Source organism: Nannospalax galili, unplaced genomic scaffold (assembly GCF_000622305.1).
Source record: "Nannospalax galili isolate Female #2095 unplaced genomic scaffold, S.galili_v1.0 scaffold445, whole genome shotgun sequence".
Lineage (NCBI taxonomy): Eukaryota > Metazoa > Chordata > Mammalia > Rodentia > Spalacidae > Nannospalax > Nannospalax galili.
In genome coordinates this window covers 175859-193676 of record NW_008354184.1, presented here as the reverse complement: position 1 = coordinate 193676, position 17818 = coordinate 175859, and the positions used below count along the sequence as shown (strand labels likewise).

The following is a 17818-nucleotide window of genomic DNA, read 5'->3' as shown; positions in this document are numbered from 1 at the left end:
AGGTAGGACAAGTTTGAAGGTGAAATGGGGGTGAGAGCGATGGAGTAGGAGTGGTTGGTTTATAAAACTCCTGATAGACAACTGGTCCTAGGACCAGTTGCTCCCAAATACAAATGATTCATCTCCACATAATAAAATATCAGTTTTCTGCAAGGAAAGTAGCAAAAATGTTTAAGTTAAATATTTTTTTAAATGTCTACAGAAGACCAAGTTAGTCTGAAAAAAATCTAGATTTAGTTTCAACTCAGCCTCTCCCTTCATCAGCCAGAATGGAGGGTTCCATGTAGGTGTTCTTAGGATGGGTGTGGGGAAAAATCCCTGTGGTGGTTTGAATGAAAATGTCCCCCATAGGCTCCAAGCATTTGGACATTTTGTCCCCAGATCGTGGCGCTGTTTTGGGAGGTCTTAGAAGGTGTGGCTATGCTGGAGGAAGCATGTCCCTGGGGGTGGGCTTAGAGAGTTCTTAAGCCTGGCGGGATCTCCAGTTGCTCTCTTGCTTCCTTCTATACCTGCTTGATGATGTGAGAGCTTAGCTTCTGCTCCTGCTCCAGCCACCATGCCTCCCCATCATGATGGACTGTAATTCCCCTGGAACCATAAGCTCAAATAAACTCTTCCTTCTATAAATTGCTTTGGTCAGTGTTTCTATCACAGCAACAGAAAAGTGACTAACACAATCCCTCACTAGACTGATCTACATTATTTAAAGAAATAATTGGTCTTTCTGATCCTAAAAGTTTCTGTAGACTATATCACTTAACCTCTTTGGCCAGAAATACAGTGATTATAAAGGCTTCTAAACAGAGTAGGCAATCAGTACTTAAAAAGAGAACTCGTACCCTGACATCTTTTGTTTAACATATGCTGTCATGTATGAGTATTGCATCCTGAAAGAAATTAAAATACTGGTGAACATTGATTCTGAGAACCTCCTAGGGCCCCTATGACAGTGTTCTCTCTAGAACTGCATTACCATCAGCTCTAAATATATTCTGTGTTCTTGGTATCTAGAGAGCCAACATTAAGACAAATGCTTCTACCTCAGTGTGTTCACAGCTAAGTTGTGTTACCCTAAAACCATTGTTTCAGTAAGGCTAGTAAACTAGAGGGAAATGTCCAATTACTTTCTAAGATTCAATAGTATCAAAGTGATATTTAAACAAAATAGTGTAAAGATTTTACACTATTCACCCTAAAAACTAGGGTGATTAGCATATGTCTGGCAGCTCTCTCGAAACCAAAACACGTCAAAGGAAGCCCATTTAGGTTAATATAAAAACGCAGTACAACTTAAAAAGGGTATGCAGCCCCCAAGAATTCACAGAATGGTTGGGAATTATCTGTTCACAATTTACATGAAAACCTTCCCTTCCTCTTTCTCTCCACTCTGCAGGAAGGTGAGTTGGTGTGCAATTTCTCTAGTGACTCACCTCTGATAGCTACAGGGGCAGTGTGCCAAATTGATTTCAAGCCCTGATGAGCATCCAGACCCAATGAAGCCTAGACCAACTATAATCAGATTTTTACTACAGAAGCTGCACACATACAAAAGAAAAAAAAAAGGAAAAAATCCATAATGAATGAATGTCTGTTATTTTTAGTTTTGTTTCTCTTCCTTGACCTCAGCTATGAGCTCACGCCTGATTAATTTGTGTGCTGAAGGAAGACATAAATTTTCAGGTGCATGTTAAACGAACTAGCACCCCCTTTTAAGATATAAGATCATGAACTCCCCACCTTTTTGGTAAAAGTCCAATGCACACTCAAATAAACAAGATAGAAAATGTTATTGATTTAATTAAGACTTCTCAGAAAGAAACCACATCCAACCTATGAAGAAAAAAAGAATTGTGATTCCACAACTTTCTGATTTCTCATATGCACTAAAAATACAAGCATTTTTGTCTGACTTCCTCTTGCAGAAAAAACCTGATTTATAATGTTTCAATAAGCTATTAAAAATTTCAATTTCTACCGTCCTTTTTTTCTCCTCTACCAAACTCACTTAATGCACAGATGCACTGTAACATTGGCTTAGAGCAACAAATATTGATCTATTTCTTCACAAGTCTATTTTAAAAAAGAAAAACCCTGTTAGAATCATAACTTGCTGGAATTAAACAACAGTTGTCAAAATCTTTTGTTTTTATAGCTACCTGTCTATATTTTGGCAGGACCATGTTAATTTTTAGGTTTTCCTATATTCTTTAAACTGCATCCTTAAATTTTTGAAGTCTTTCTCTCTCTCTCTCTCTCTCTCTCTCTCTCCCTATCTATCTCTCTCTCCCTCCCTCTCTCTCTCTCTCTCTCTTTCTGGTCTTTTTGAGACACAGTCTCCCTGTATGGAGAACTCACTATGTAGACCAAGTTGGCCTTGAACTTACAAAGATCTGCCTGCCTCTGCCTCCCAAGTGCTGGGACCAAAGCGTGCGCTCCAAGTGTTTTCTTAAACAAAATTTCTGCCTCAGAAAAAAATCAAAATAAGACCTTTCTAGTCCAAAATAGTAATTTAAAATGGATATGCCCAGCACCATACCAAAACCCAATACACTCCCATTACAAAAACTACAAAGGAAAAAATCTAGCTAAGTAAATCAGTATCACTTACTTGTGTATAGTGATATCAACTTTACTTTGTGACAAGAACATAGGATTTATAAACCACCATTCTACTATAAGGAATTCAATTAATTGGTGTCCGTTGTAAATTATACTAGCTTATTATGTTTTAGTCCTCCACTGTAGGCAGGTGGTCTGTTACTTTAGCCTCAGGCAAAGTTGAGACTATAATTACAGCCATCTGCTGCAGAGATGCTTCAGCCAATGAAGGACTGCACACATGACAACAGTCACACAAGACTATATCACCTAGTGACACCATAGCCATCTAGATTTGTGTAAGTACACGCTGCATTTTCATAGGCCTACTGGCACATTTCTCAGAATGTGTCCTTGTCATTGAGCATTACGTGACTATATAAAATCTGAGACAAAATTAGTGTCAAGAAGCCAAATTTCCACACCCAAAGCTGTCTACATCCCTATCTGGCTGTCTACATCCCTATCGTATTGAGAAATAGAGGGAAGAAGGCATTTCATGTCACAGATCTGTCGCCCCTCTGACCTCTGACCTCACTATGCAAGCCAACCCCTCAAACTCTTTTCAGCACCAGGTCAATTTCCTTCTTGGCACTGAGGTTTCTTTTATAACATTTAGAATGATCTACTTATCTACTTTTACAAAGAACACCAGATTAGAAGCTCCTGGAGGGCAGAAACCTTGATTTACATGACTGTTTTACCACCATAATCCTATCCTAATGGATACCTAGCAATTTTAGGAACCCAGGAAGTGTGTAAATGATCATATGGTTAAATGATTTTGCTTTGGGATAACCTTAAATGATTCAATAACTTTTCATTTTAAACATATTTTAAAAAATAAAATCTAATGCCAGGCATGGTGGCGCACGCCTGTAGTCCCAGCACTTGAGAGGCAGAGGCAGGTGGATCTCTGTGAGTTCAAGGCCAGCCTGGTCTACATAGTGAGTTCCAGGACAGCTGGGGCCACAGGGAGAGCCTGCTTCAAAAAGACCAAAAAATAAAATAAAATAAATAAAATCTAGCTCTTGTTATTGTCAAGTAAAAATTCAGACTTTGGGCAAATATTTTCCAAGCAACCAACCAATCTCTTGAGAAAACCATTTATATAGCTTTGTGGAGAAATGTAAATCAAGTTCCCTATGGTCAAAAAACTTCCCGTTTCCCTTAGGAACTTTCTCGTTCAGATTTCTGAAGCAAACAAAAGGCAGATGGAAGAGGTCTTGGTTTTCTTTGGGGATCTGCCCACTTCCATAATACCATTCCTTTCCTGACCTTTCACTGGAATCATAACAGGAAAGCATTTATCACGTGACCTGAAACTGCTGGTCCACAACCTCATACAATTCCTCTGAGGCAGGTGACTGATGGAATTTTGGAAGGATGTTGTAGTGCCTCTAGCGTACATTACAGAAGACCCACAGTAAGGGAAAAGGATGCTGTCAACCATGAACCCCACCAATGTTTGCAACAAAAACATGTACATATTTAGAATAGAGACTATAAATGACCGCATTTCGGTTCAGATTTCACAACCAAGTAAGCTAAAAAGAAAAATTGGTTTTCAAAACTTTCTAGATTTCAGAACTGGGAATAAAGGATTGAAGAACTGGAGGAACTAATCATGAGGTAATAAAGATAATAACTAAGAGACTGAGTGCCGGGAAGCACTCTGGAAAGATACCCGGGAGATGTGCCAGAAGGAAAGAGCATGTCTTGTTTGTACAGTTCTTAGCCTACAATCTTCAGTTTGGCTAAGGAGGGAACAGCGCACGGGCCGAGATTGTTAAACAATTATAGAAAATACCGTGGCATCAGAAGGTGCTACTGTTTGGGATGAGCACTATAATGCAAGAGTCATATCAGTATTCACAGGTTTTCCAAAGCTTATTATACGGTAAGCTCCATCCTAGGTAAGAAGGGACCATACAAACAGGTGTGGGGGGACACACCTGCCTCCTGGAGTATGGCTTCCCCGGGCTTCCACGTGCCTTATTTCAGAGCTTGAAGATTCAGGGGCATGGACTTGCAGTCCTACTGTGCCATCTCCTAATCAATGACTTCTCTGGGCCTCAGTTTCTTCATCTGCATAAGGGATACCACCACAGAGGGCTGTGAGAGGAAGAAAGCGATGCTCTGGAGAGAATTTTGAAAAATAGAGGGTAGGGTCTGAGCGAATCCACTTCCGGTGGACGAGGCCTTTCCTGGCACCCACATTTTCACTCATGCTAGAGTCATTTCAAAATAAGCCCTATGTACCTCGTGGACCTGGTTGCTGGGTCACACAGAGAACCAACCTGGTGACTGCGCAAAAGGGACACAATTTCCTGCAGCAGAGGAGCTTCCATGAGGAAGCTTCTGGAAGGAGGAAGGGAATGCCATGGCATCCGGAAGACGCAGTCTCGGAGCCCTCGGGCCTATTGGGTCTGCACCGTCGGGATGGTGCCAGCAGGAATGGGCAGAAGGGCTGGCATCCCTCCATCTAATCCCAGCCCCATCCTAGAGGCCACCTACCTGGGACCACTTCCCCGCTCAAAATTAACCAATCCCCGGTCTATCCAGCCTCCTCAAAGGAAAACCAAGCGCCCTCACTCCATTGCCCATTTCTGCTTCCTTGCTTCCACTTCCTCACTTCCGGCCCCTTAATGCCTACCACTTGCAGGGCCACAAGCAAGATGGATGCAGCAAGGTAATTTGCTCTGGCCAGAGAGTATCAAACGGATGGAAGGGAAAAGTCTTCATTTTGCAGTCATAACCTGTGGCATTTGTCCTAAATGTGCTTCCTAAATTTTTACAGTTTGTGCTACATGTGTAATTTTAATTGATTAGAAATGCCACCCCACAAGCACCGATTGTCACCTCAAAGGATAAAGAGTCTGGCAGACTGGAGATGGAGAGCAGTGTATGTAATGGTCAGCGATGAAGTAATTCCAAAGACAGCTTCCTGCTGGCCTTTGATATAGTCAGCTGATCTTTAGCCAGTACCCACTTTGTACTAGGCAGGAAGGACCAGAGATTAAAAGAAAGCCCTGCGCTGCCAGATGAGTTTACAGGTTAGTGGAGGTGACACGCACAGTCATAGAAGATGGTAGGTACAGTATAATAAGAGGAGAAAGCATCTAATTCTGCCAGGTAGTATTTAAGGGCAGGCTTCGCAGAACAGTTTATATCTGAATTGAATCATAAAGGATGACAGGAAGTTCACTGAGTAGACAGAGCAGAGAGGGGCATTGGAGACAAAGGACGTATGTGTAAAGGGATAAAAGCAGAGAGAGCCTATTATCTTGGTAAAACTACAAGTTCCATAGTTACTGTGACTGGCAGAAAGCTATATTAGTGGATGGTGAAGGGAAATGAAGTGTCAGAGCCTAAGGAACCTTGTCCACATTGCAAATATAATCAAGCTCATGTTTTAAAGCACATTGGTAACTGAATGGAATATTGACTAGGATGGAAAGACTTAGGGGAGAGGAAAATGCTTAGTAGTGAAAAGTAACATTCTCATTTATTTTTACCCTCCACTACTTCAATCATAATCACAATTATAGCCAACCTTATTGATATTGGCATACAGATAGAGAAGTAAAATATGAAATGATGGAAAGCATGAAAGAAGTTGGTGTGTTTGAAATAGTACTTAATTAGAAAGAGTATAAATTAATAAGATACTAGCTAGAAGCAAATTGAAAAAGTAGCCTGGAAAACAGTCTGGGGCCTTCAGTGAAGCAGAGGAGGCAAGCATTTTATACATGAAGTTATAATTTACATACTTCTACAGAGTTCAAAGATCTGCTAAAAATTACTACTTATTATCCTAATTTACATGAGGGATGTGTATCCCTTCTACATCATTGAGTGTCTGCCATGTACTAGGTGCTATGCTAAGCCATGAGGACATAATGAAGTCATAATCTGATCAAAATCAGCCAGTATAAAAAGTTTTCACCTGGGGCTGGAGAGATGGCTTAGTGGTTAAGAACACTGGCTGCTCACTGAGGACTCAAGTTCAAATCCCAGCACCCATATGGTGACTAACAACTGTCTATAACTCCAGTTCCAGGGGATCCGATGCCCTCTTCTGTCCTCCTGGGGCATTGCTCAACACAAGTACAATTACATACATGCAGACATAACACTCATACGCATAAAATAAAAAGTAATTGTTTTTTTTTTAAAAAGTTGCAGCCAGGTGTAGTGGTGCACACCTTTAATCCCAGCACTTGGGAGGCAGAGGCAGGCAGATCCTTGTGAGTTCAAGGCCAGCCTGGTCTACATAGTGAGTTCAGGTCAGCTGGGACTACAAGGAGACCCTGTCTCAAAAAGACAAAAAAAAATTAAGTTAAATTAAATTTTAAAAGTTGCCAAAGCTAGGCATGGTAGTGCATGCCTTTAATCCCAGCACTCAGCAGGCAGAGGCAGGCAGATCTCTGTGAGTTCAAGGCCAGCCTGGTCTACATAGTGAGTTTCAGGCTGGCTGGGGCTCAGGGAGACCCTGTTTCAAAAAGACAAAACAAAAAAAAAGTTACCACCATAAAGACAGGCAGAGTGCAGTGGGAGCAAAGGGGAACCTCCCTAAATTGATATAGTAAGAAAAGGCCTCCTGGAGGAGGAGAGCGTGAACTGAGTTTCTAAGAACACATAGGCTCTAAATGTAATACCAAGTACAATGCACAGAGGAATGCCACATAGTGATGGTCGAATTGGGGGTCCTTTATTAATAGTCGGTGGTCGGAGAGGGGGCTAATGCCCAAAAGAACTCTTGATCCCGAGGAGAAGCGGGGCAGCGTTTATAAAGCTTAAAATCACAATTATATCATGCCCGGGGCAAAACCAATAACCATAGTTACATCAGATCACCATAGTTACACCAGACCAGGGGCAAGTCAGTTAACAAAGAGGTTTTCAGTTAACAAAATGTTTTGATAAGGAGAAAACAAGTTTCTCAGAATGCAGAAACAATGGGCTCCGTGGAGATGCAGGTATAGCTGGGAGAAGGAACGTGCAATCTGGACGTGCTCCCTGGCTACTTGTAAGTTTCCCAGTACTGTAGAAACGTGGCACTCCCTGAAACTTACCTGCATGAGATGCTCTCCCTGGCTGGCTGCAGTGGGAATGACTAGGCAAAAACACAGGTAAAGCAAAAGTCAACTAGAACAAAATGGAGTTTTGTCATTTCAATAAGAATTTTCTGCTGGGTGTCGTGGAGCACGCCTTTAATCTCAGCATTTGGGAGGCAGAGGCAGGCAGATCTCTGCAAGATTAAAGCCAGCCTGATCTACATAGCCAGTTCCAGGCTAGCTGGGGCTACAGAGAGACCCTGTCTCAAAAAGAAAAAAAAAAGAATTTTTGTTCCAATGAGCAAGTGCTTTAACTGGACGTTGAACCCCAATCTCCTGTGTCCAACTCTGTGCTCATTTCCCCAACCTAAGGGCTAGTCTTTGGCCCTTGATTTTGAATTTCATGGATATCTTCAGTCAGCTTCCACCTCTTACACTTTGAGGTCAGAGATTCCAATTTTTTTAAAACCATTTAATTTTTTTCCTTCTAGGATGAATTTCTGCATGTGTTCAGAACAGAGTTGGAAGAATAGAATCTTACAACTGTTCTGGCAAGAAATGAAGACGTCCATAACTAAGACAGAAATACAGAAGTCCCACACCCCCACAGTTTCAAACTCTACTCCCAAAAAATACTAAGTAGAAAATTCCAGAAATAATTCATAAATTTTATTTTATTTTATTCATTTATTTATTTTGGTCTTTTTGAAGCAGGGTCTCTCTGCAGTCCCAGCTGGCCTGGAACTCGCTATGTAGAAAACCAGTCTGGCCTCCACCTCAGAGACATCTGCCTGCCTCTGCTTCCCAAATGCTGGGATTAAAGGCATGCACTACCACGAATGCTTCCTTCCTTCCTTCCTCCCTCCCTTCCTTCCTTTTAATGAGTTTTAAATTCTATACCATTTTCCAGGCATGGTGGTATACGCCTTTAATCCTAACAACTCAGGAGGCAGAGGCAGGCAGATCTCTGAGATTGAGGCCAGCCAGTTCTTCTACATAATGAGTTCCAGGCAGGCTGGGGCTACAGCTCAACAAAACAAAACCAAAATCCTATGCTACTTTGAATAGCATGATAAAATCTATTCCATTCTGCCTGAAACATGAAATACCCTCTTTTCCAGTGTATAAAAGTTGTATATGCTACCTCTCTGTTAATTACTTAATAGCTGTCAAATGGACTGTTAAATTACTGCGGTGCTTTGTTCAAGTAACCCTGTATAGTAGCCTAAGGCTAGCTCACAACACCTGCTCACCTTGCTTCTCACATAGCATTGTATCCTTTTATGTCATAAAAAAAAAATGGCAAACATAGTACAATAAGATTTTGAGAAGCTGGTTTTGGTAATACACATCTATAATCCCAGCACTAGGAAAGTAGAGGCAGGAGAAGTGAAAATTCAAGGCTAGGGCTGGAGAGATGGCTCGGTGGTTACGAGCACTCACTGGCTGCTCTTGCAGGGGACCCAGGCTCAGTCCTCAGTACCCACAAGGCAGGTAACAACTGTCTATAATTTCAGTTCAGGGCTGCAACGCCCTTCTCTGACCTCTTCAGGCATTGCACACCACAGGTGCACTTACATACAGGCAGGGAAAACACTCATAGACATTAAAAAAAAATAAATTGAAGAAGAATGAGGGGGGAGGAGGAGGAAGAGGAAGAGGAGGAGGAAGAAAGTTCAAGCTAGACTGGACTGCATAGGGAGACTTGTTTCAAAAAGGCAAAAATTAGGGATGTAGTTCAGTGGTGGAACACATCCTTGAGATATGCTGAGGTTTGATCCTCAGCACTATGAAAGGGAGTGAACGGGGGGAGAGAGTGAACACAGTCATATAACATTAATTACATTATATTATCACTGTTATTAATTATTGCTCATCTTTTACTGTATCTAATTTATAAACTAAACATTATCATAAGTTTGTGTATATAGGAAAAAATACATAGTACATATAAGGTTTGGTACATGTAGAGTTTCAGATATCCTCTGGGGTCCTGGAGAGTTTCCTCCAGGTAAAGGACTTGTGCAATGGACAGGGTGTAGCACTCTGTCCTGTTCATGTTGAAGTGTAAAAGTGACTGGACTTGACTCCAAATCCATATAGGAATGAGGAAGATTCTCAGTGTTCTACAGTGGTTCTCAATTTTCTTTTTTGGATGATTATAAATGGTTGTTGTTCATCAAGATTAGAAAGATGGTCCGAGAAGCAGGTTTGGCAGGAAAAAATGATGACTTCTGGTTTGGACGTTTTTTAACATGAAGATCATGTGGATTGAAGATGCCCAAGAGGCAGAAGAGCGGGGAGAGCTGGAACAAAGGAGAGGGTTTGCAGCCAGCTTGGCAGACTTGAGAGTAGTCAGCATATAGAAAGTGATTGAAGAGGCATGGAAATAGGCAATAACACAAGATCAAGAGTTAGTCCCACTAAGGGTAGAGAGGCCAGCAGCTGTGAAGGAGCTGATCGGGCTCAGCAGAAGTGTGGGGTGTGGCCAGACCACTGAAATCAACCCTGTGGATGTGACTTTAGGTGAAGGGTCTTCCTACCTGCAAATACCATGCTATGATAATGACTCGATTGTTTGTTTGTTCCCCTTCAATTTTCTCAACTCTATGAAAGCGAGTGAACTTTGATCCTGATTTCCAGGACACCACATCTCACTTCATTGCTTCTTAGCTCTCTGGTCTCTCAACTTTGGCGGCGTCCTGTTTTTCCAAAAAGTGGTCTTCTCTAGCTAGGTCCCCTTTCCAGTGGATAATGTAGTCTCATCACTTTAAATCCCCTTCTACACCCACAACTCTCAAGATTGCATCATCAGCCCTATTCTCCCTTGACCTCCAAACATCTAACTGCTCTGACCTCCCAATTTTATCTCCCACCAACATCTCAACTTCAGTAGCTTCAAAGCCAAAGTCCATCCTTTCCTCTGCACCTGCTCCCTCCAATGTCTCCCATCTCAGGGACACATCTGTGTTCTAGTTTCTCAGGCTGCAAGCCTTATAGTCCTTTTGGCCTCTGCCTTTTATTTCACATTCTATATCTATCTACTTCCTGTTGAAATACAAGATGGCTACCAACACTGAGTGACTGGTTTATTAATACTACGTCCCAGTATATGATACAATAATATTACCTATACTTCTAAACTTTTTTTATTTAAAGAGAGTATGCCTTATACTGTAACCAAGGTTGGCCTGGAGCTCAGCTCAGTAGCTGAGGCTGACTTTGAACTCTTGGTAATCCTCCTGCCTTAGCATCTTGAGTACTGGTATTACAGATGTAAGTCATTACACCTGACTGTTTCTTAGCTTTATTATCACCCTCTATAATGAGAGTCCAACCACTCCCCATCACCTCTACTGCACTGTTCTAAGCCACCGTCACCTCTTGCTCAGACTGCTATAGTCTCTTCCTCCTGGGGAGTCTCCCTGCTTCTCTTGTTTTCTTACAATCTAATGTTGGTGAATCTTTCCTGTGGAGACATAGACAAATATATACCTCCTCCACATAAGGTACCAACAACTGACCAAAGTAACCATTCCCCTCAGGTCTAGCTTGGTGAACCAGTGTGTTCATTGGGCTTGCTTACAGGATCATGGATGAGGGGTTACTTAAAGGAGCATAGTTACTTACAAAACAGCTACTTCATTGAACAGTCTCACTCTAGAATGGATGACAGCTTCCCCATAGCTGCATAGATGGAGTTCCCCCTTCAATTAAGCTTCCACCCACTATATATTAGCACCTCCCCAGCCCCTCATTCTATGAGGGAACATCAGTAAGCCACATTTTGAAGGTCTCTTGTGGATAATCACAGCTGCTCTGATTAAGACTGTAATGGCTGTTAGCTCAGAGAACCGCAGTCCATAATATCTAGTTTCTGCACAACGGGTTGATCCTCATGAAATTTAAAACTCAAGCCAGATCACATCACTCCTGAGTTCAAAATCTCTCGTCTCACTTAGAATAAAGTCTGAAGGCTTTGCCACAGCCAGCAAGGCCCTGCCTGGTGTTCTGCTTCCTCTCTGACCTCTGAGCTCCCTTCTCCACCTCACTCACTGTGGCAAGCAAGTTCCTATCCTAAGGCTCTGCAGCTGTAGTCTGTATTCATGCAAGAACCACCCCCCACCAGATATCCATCAGCTGACTTCGTTGGTGTGTGGAGTTGTTTCCTCCTTTACCAGACTGTAGGATGGGGAGAAGGAGTTTATGTTATGTTCACTGGCGCATTCCCAGCCCCTCCAGAGCAGGTCTGGTACAGACAAGGTGTTCAAGCTTTATTTACTGAATGAATGAAAAAAGGATATCTGAGTGCACACTATTGAATCAGAAGTACATATTTTACCATAAAGTTAAGCATAATTACACATAAGAAGGTCTGATACCAACGATGACCCTTCAAGAGGAATTGCTGAATGTCTTTCAGCAAGTAACGTTTTAAAGGAAATTTTCTCCATTGTGGATAAAGTGAGCTTTCACATGTTCCTGAATCCTCCCAATTACCTGCTATTTTTTCTGAGTGTCTCATGATGGTGAAGACTGACATGCCCACGTCCTCCTATCAGGATCTTTATTCTCTGTCTCTGCCTTTATACTAGTCAGTTACAGAGGTGTTATGAAATAAACCACTGAATTGGCTTGGCCTCCCCCAACCCCCAGTGTGCTGTGCACTTTGTCTGCCAGTCAATACTTACTAGTGAAATAAATTCTCTTTGGGGCTCTTCAGCTCTGCTCCTTACTTAGAAAGGAGGGATTCTGCTCCCTGGGAGTCAGTATTCTGTGGAAAAGTAGCTTCTGCATTAGGGTACAAACTGAACCCCTCCCCAAGAGTTTCTGGATAGTGCCATTTTCCCTTCTCTCCCACTCCTCCATCATGCAAGCTGAGGGATTCGCTGCTTAACCACTTCAGACTATTGACTTGGGAACCATCGCAGAGTAAGATGATAACCAGAGGGCTCCAGAGTTCTGGAACTTGGCAATGGAGCTGTGTAATATAATGATGGGACCCAGCAGAGTCTTTAGATCACAGAGGCTGAATGCTGAGGCAAATATTACTGTTTTAAAATCAGCAATATGTTATCTTTAAAATTCTATCTTTGTAATGAGGAAATAGTGGTATCCTCTTCACAGTAACTCAGTTTTAAGAAAATTACGCAAGCTTGCATTAATAAGAAAATCTAGGAGAAATGGTTCAGCAGTAAATGGTACATACTGCTTTTGCAGAGGACCAGAATTCAGTTCCCAGCACCCATGTCAGGTAGCTCCCAACCACCTATAACTCCAGCCCCAGGAGATCTTGTGCCCTCTTCTGGCCTCCATGGGTACTGCACTCACACGCACAAAACCACAGATACACATATACACATAATTTAGAAAATAAAATATTTTTAAAATATTTTATTTTTTAAATTTTATTGTATAAGTACATTGCCTACATGTAAATGCACCCATGTCGTGCAATACCCATGGAGGTGAGAAGAGGGTGTCAGATCCCCTGGAACTAGAGTTATGGATGGTTGTTAGCTGCCATGTGGGTACTGGGAATCAAACCTGGGTCCTCTGTAAGAACAGCCAGTGCTCTTAACCACTGAGCCATCTCTCTAGCCTCCAAATAAAATATTTTTTAAAACCCATTACTAAGGAATTAGGAGCAATAAATTACTTCCTTTAATTCATCTGATGAGCATGTATTCTAAGCATCTACCATGACTAAGGTAGCTTCTAACTCTACACCAGATTTTTCCTTATATTTCAATAAAAATCTTGAGTAAACCAGATGTGGTAGTGCATATCTACAATCCCAGCACTCAGAGGCTAAGACAAGAGGTTTGCAGATCCCAGGCTAGCCTGTGCTATATTATATACCAAAACCTGTCTCAAAACCAAACAAAAAGTTGAGCTATTATAATAAGAAAAAAAAGGTTTTAAAGAGTAAATCTTCATCAAAGTGTATCATTTAAAGGGACAAAGAGATGTCAAGGGTGCTACCTCACAATGCAGAAAGGAAGAATGTTACAATTTAGAACTTCATATTGAGTAATAGAGAAAACTATATGGAGATGAATGTCAACAACATCCAATTTCCCTCTTCATCTTCAATCCAATCTCCAAACTCTGAAGGCGCCACTCGGCAGGTAGCAGTAGGTCTCTTTTTGAACATAACACAAGAACAAACAGAAAGGAAGAGGCCTTCACAGGCTGCAGGTGGTGGTGGTAGGGGGAGGGTAAGTCAGAAGTGTGGAGGGTTAGAACCAAGGGAGGTGAGGGGGACAAAACTCAGGGAGTGGATGAGCCTTAAAATGATGGAAAGCCACCAAACATGGTGGCGCACGTCTTTAATCCCAGCACTTGGGAGACAGAGGCAAGCGGATTTCTTGTGAGATCAAGGCCAGCCTGGTCTACATAGTGAGTTCAAGGCCAGTTGTGGCTACAGGGAGGCCCGATAAGTTACAAAAAACAAAACAACAAAAAAGAAATCCTTCAGTCCAAACTGCTCAAAAGAATGTAAAGTCCTGGGAATGTAAGGAAGGGTCTTTGCTCTTATGACAGTGGCAAATCTGAGGTTAGAACTCCTGGTCATTGACAGGTTAGAGCTTGGTGCTAATAGAACTGGCTAGAGCTCTCTCTCTCTCTCTCTCTCTCTCTCTCTCTCTCTCTCTCTCTGTCAAGATTTGTCTCATGAGCTAGGAGTAATTGGATGGCCTGGGTCCACTAAGAAGCAATTTCTCTGAAATTTTAACATTGTGATTGATGAGGGTGAATTTAAATAACTTTTTTTCCAGTGGCCTTTATGCTTCTCTAGATTAAGGGATATACTAAGAGAAAATGAGGGCTTTCCAAAAAGCCAATAGCAACTTGCTACTGATGCTACTGATGATCCATGTCTAGGATTATATTTTCTTATGTGAATGTGAACATTCAGGGGGATATTGTTAAAACTGAAACCAAACATAAAGAAGCAAAAGTGATTCAGTGAACCTCCTGCATTTCAGTTCAAGTCTGACAGCAAGAAAACAAAACCGCATAATCTGAGGTTCACGCCCAGCACTGTGCAGCCCCGAGTCTGCTAGTTCCTGTGTGGTTTGCCTACAGACTGCAAGCTCGCTAGGGGTAGCTTGGAGGGAGAGCAAGAGGCACGGAGGAGGAAGCTGTATTGATGGATTTGTGGGCTTGCACCCTGCTTCAGCGTGGCACTCGGAAGGCAGCACGAGGCAGACCTGTGCACTGAAATGCAGTCGTTTTGACGTTCAAATTCATCTTCCTTCCTGTAAGAGAGGATTCTAATAACTCGGTGTCAAAGCCAAGACATAGACTCAACCTCTTCACTTCCAACAGGTATGTCACGTAGCATGGGCACACACCTTCTAGAGACTTTGAGCACTTTTGTGAGTCTGTTCTCTATGAGTCAAATCTAATTAAAGCAAGTCCCATGGGCTCTCTAAATATCGCTTCTAGTGCTTCAGTCCATCAGCCTATGTCTCTTGATCCAGGTTATTATGTTTGTAGTGGTAGGATTTGACTTCTGTCAAAGGAACTGGAAAAACTTGGTCCTTACTCAGCTCATAGCAAAAACAAAACAAACAAGCCTCTACTAATTGATTTCAGAGCTATCTCAGGAAGACTTTGGATGTTGGGGATCACAGAAGTAAAATCCCCCCATTCACTTCGGTCAGCATTTAATCCAAACTGGGGGATGGGAGGTGGCAGAGGACTAAGCAACAATGAATGAAGCCAGGACTCTGAGGTCTCTGGATTTCTCTTCTGCTCAATTTCTCAGATCGCTCAAATTGCTAGCTTTGGTAGTATTTGTTCATTTTACAAAGAACACTAGTTTGGGCTCTTTTAATAAAGGAAAACTTCACTATCTTTGCCTCTTTGTTAATAGTTGGGTGCTATCTGCAGAACTCTCTCGAGTTTAGGTGTCCAGTCTAAGCATAGCTGCTCTGTGCTCCTGTCCCCATCTGCTCCTGATCATGAGGAGGGAACACAAAGCTACATCAAGTTTTCACTAACTTAAAAAATGACTGTATCTACGAACCTCAGATTAGGCATTATTAATACGGCATATGTAACTTAATTTATATATTACTGAAAATATACACCCCTAGACAAATTAAGAGAGGGCATACTTAAGATCTAAAAATCCAATGGGGAGAACATATCATGAGCTTGTGTTGTCTGAGGATGGGAAATTTCAGTGGAAGAATCTTCCCTGGAGGTACATTCGTTGTAAACTGTTCATTCTTTAGTGGGTCCCTTTTTTCTCTCTTTTTTTCTTTCTTATTTCTGGTTTCAGAAAGAACATTTAGTTTAATAATTCAATATAATATATAAAACTTTAAATTCACTCTTAACTAAATAAAGAATGCCTTTAAATTTCAAGTTTTTAAAAATTCTGATTTGTATCCTTTTAGGGAAGGTTTTTTGTGCTTTTTCTTTTTTTTTCTTTTGTAAAAGAGGCAGCCCTGTATCACTGAAGATCACTACTCTATTAGATTCAACCTTGAGTGTCTCCCACGTAGTAAACTGTAATCTTATTCTTCCTAAATTGTAATAGCTTTCATCTTTTTAAAAATGATTTTGCTGAAGCAGAGGAGGAGGTGATGGATCTATTCAATATGAAGAAATATCCTTGTTGCTAATGCAATATATTTTTGAATATCTTCCATGTCTTAGGCCTTCATAAAAAAGTCCCTTCTTTTTTATTTCAATTGTTATATGTCTACCACGTAGGGACATCATAAGAATAAAGAGTTAATATAGAAGCCAAGTACCCCAGGAAAAGGCACTGTGAAAATGCAAGACAATAACATTATTTCTCTGAGTTTTGATCATTTTCTTCCCCATCTCTATATAAAATGCACCTCTCTTGCTGCCCAAAGTCATCTCTTTTAGAACTGTTGCCTTCTGGAAGATCTGACAATGATCCTAATTTCCACATATTTATTGATTCCCAGAGAATAACATCTGCTGGTGTTCGTGGCTTAAAGAGCTCATGCCTGAACTCGAGCAGAACTTGCCTCTTTTCCTGAATCAAGAATAGTCTGTAATTGTTCACAAATATGTCATTAAGTGTGATTCCATCAGGGTTTCTTAACTAAGTAACAGTTGCTGTTAGACTGATTCAAGGGACAGAATCTTCATGCCTGCATCCCATGAAACAAGCTCAAAAGTTGTTCAAGGAGGTCAACCAGATGACTCAGTGGATAAAGCACCTGCTACCATGCCTGATGACCTGAGTTTGATCTCCAGGACTCACACAGTGGAAAGAGAGAACTGATTCCTTCATGCTGTTCTCTAATTTCTACACATGTGCAATGGCACATAGTACACACACACACACACACACACACACACACACACACCACAATAAATAAATGTAAAAAAATTAAGAAGTAAAAAATGTTCACGAATAATCATGAGCTTAGATATTTGAATCAAAGGATGGAGTGGACTGATCCCCACGTTGTCCAACTGAAGTGTTCGCCCAGCACATCTCTGTCTGTAAAGGAGACACACGAGTCTCTATTTTTCTTTGTTCGTTACTGTATTTTTATGCCATTTGACAATTTTCAAGAAAACACAGCTTCTTTTAACAAGCATTTCACAAACATTTATTGAACATCTGCTTTGTGCCCGTACTTGTGCCATACTCAGTGCTAGGGTGCTGAATTCTCTGACAATGTTCACACTGGGTTTCAATAGACTTGAACCAATAGAAATTCAGTAAATGCTTCAGGGTAGTTTTTAAGTACGCATACATTGTCCAAAGCTTAAGAGAATTTCATGAAACTCCCATAATATACAGAATGGTAATAAAAACCTTACATGCTCTTCAAAGATGTTAGATATAAAGAAAGTGAATGAGGTATACAGATCAAAGCTAGGTGGTGGCACATACCTGTAATCCCAGCACTTGGGAGGCAGAGGAAGGAGGATCAGTACAAGCTCAAGGCCAGCCTGTTCTACACAGTGAGTTCCACCTAGTATCAACATAGCAAGACCCTGTTTCAGAAACCAAAAAGCACAAATTTAAAGAGCACTTGAAATGTTGGACAATGAATACTTCTATATTCCCCATGGAGATTCAGTAACAGAAATTTTGTCATATTTTCTCTATCTAGCTATATGTATTTCTTTCTGAATTACTTGTAAGTTGTGGA

At 41.3% G+C, this 17818-nt stretch overlaps 1 protein-coding gene across 1 annotated transcript in view; it reads left to right on the top strand.

The window, feature by feature from the left end:
• The first annotated feature begins 14778 nt into the window (after positions 1-14778).
• Grap2 (GRB2 related adaptor protein 2) overlaps positions 14779-17818 on the top strand; it is a 77166-nt gene continuing 74126 nt past the window's right edge. The window contains exon 1 of the mRNA XM_008851214.3: positions 14779-14990. The gene's annotated coding sequence lies outside the window, so the exon portion shown is untranslated. The remainder of the gene's footprint in view (positions 14991-17818) is intronic.